Below are 2,164 nucleotides of genomic sequence, written 5' to 3'. Positions count from 1 at the left end.
GCTGAACCGAGTATGAAGCAGGTGATGGATTTATTTGCATTTTGGTTGGTGCCTGAGAGTTTGGCATTGTTTGAAGTGGGGAGGGGACCCCACCCTGATGTCTAACTTTTCCAGCCCTGGAGCTAGCACTGCATGATGTTTTAGTAAAAGGAGAAGAGAAGGAAAGCACTGTATTTTAGTATTGAACTCCACATATTGTAGCAAGTTTTATGTCTGCTGGTGACAAGACAGTTTCTTTTAAAAAAGGGTTTTTTAATGTGTACACTAACAGCTATTATTTCCTGAGTATTGACAGTGGTCTGTGTTAGTTTTGGGTCTTGATTTCTTTCCTGTCATGCACACAACAGCCCCAGGAAAGAGATACAATACAGTTGTTGGTGAGAAGCCAGTGAGTAGAAGGTAGATGCCTGGGTCTCCTGTACTCCAGTCTGCTTTTCCTGCCAATCCTGCTGTTCCCAGGACCAACTCTTTTTTCAACTTTTTAAAAAATATATTTTTATTGATTTCAGAGAGGTAGGGAGAGGGAGCGAGAGATAGAAACATCAATGATGAGAGAGAATCATTGATTGGCTGCCTCCTGCACGCCCCCTACTGGGGATTGAGCCTGCAACTTGGGCATGTGCCCTTGACCGGAATTGAACCTGGGACCCTTCAGTCTGCAGGCCGATGCTCTATCCACTGAGCAAAACCAGCTAGGGCTTTTCAACTTTTTTTTTATTGATTAGAGAGAGAGAGAGAGAGAGAGAGAGAGAGAGACAGAGAGAGACAGAGAAAGAAAGAGAAACATCGATTTTGTTGTTCCACTTATTTATGCATTCATTCGTTGATTCTTATATGTACTCTAACTGGGGATTGAACCCACAACGCTGGTCTATCTGGATGACTCTCTAACCAACAGAACTATCTGGCCAGGGCCCCAAGACCAACTCTCAGTTGAAATGGTGGGGTCCTTGGGTTGAGGCTGTGGGGGATTCAGAAGGAGGCCCATGTCCATGGGCCACTGAAGATGAGCTTGGCAATGGGTGAGTCACAATTTGAGCAGCTGAAGATGGAAGTAAAGCCTATGAGGTGGATGTGAAGGTCCCTGGTTGACCAGTGGGTGGACATCGTCTGGTTGAGGTCTTGCTGGATTTGAGAAATGTTCTAAGGCCTCCCTGCCCTGAGACTTCAGAGTCAGCTCATAGAGCTCCAAAGAGAAGGATTATCTGACGGATTATCCTTCCCCAGGACATGAGTATTCCCATTAGCAAACTTGATCTGATAGTTGAGGTGCAGTTTGGGCATAAGGCTGAAACAGCCCTCTTTATTATGTCAACTGCTATCCTCCATTCCCCATCTGTGCATACAGCAAATTTGTTCGAAGAGTTTTGGGGAAATGGTAGGCAGGAGAGAGGCCTGATTGTGGGACCTGGGAGCTGGCAGAGGAACAGCTGTGCACTGTCCAGCTGACAGTTCTGCTGTGAGCACCAGACTGGGGAGCATGAGTCCCAACCAGGACTTTTTTCTGAGACACTGGGCCTGAAGCTGGAGCTGGGGAACAATTTGCTGTTAGATACTATTTGTACTTACCCCTTGATGGCCAAAATCTCTACTCTCTCAGCACCTGAGAGTCTAGTTGATTTAGCCACTGTAGTGATACTGGATTCAAACGTATGCACATCACCTAGAAGCACAGGGTTTTGTTCTCTGTTACACATGAAGGCAGAGTTGGGTGAGTTCAGTAGGAGACTGGCTTTTTTCTAAGGGGTCTGTGGGTGGACATCTGTTCAGAGAGAAGAAGCCTGGTCAGATGACACTCCTTAGATCTTAGCTTATGTTCCTCAAGGAATTCTCAAGGAAAATTTGAACTTTAGAATTCAGATGATGTTTCTGCATGCCTGATTTTTTTGTGATGATGCAGCTTGTTTTGTAATAAAGTTATAAATGAAAAGAAATTTGTAAAAAGGTGCACTCGTCTGGGAAATAATGCACATCTGAGTGAAGTTGTTTGCAGTTGTTTGTTTTTTGAGCAACTCATTTTTTATAAACTGCTGGAGCAGTTTGTTCATTCATTCATTCATTCATTCATCAATCATGTCTCCATGGTGCCTGATCACTGTACTGGTTCCTATTTAAGCCTCTGGGGTACCAAGGTGAGTAAGTCCCTGGCCCACTGGTCAGAGAA

This window comes from Myotis lucifugus, unplaced genomic scaffold (assembly GCF_000147115.1).
Source record: "Myotis lucifugus unplaced genomic scaffold, Myoluc2.0 scaffold_45, whole genome shotgun sequence".
NCBI lineage: Eukaryota > Metazoa > Chordata > Mammalia > Chiroptera > Vespertilionidae > Myotis > Myotis lucifugus.
This window is presented reverse-complemented; position numbering follows the sequence as displayed.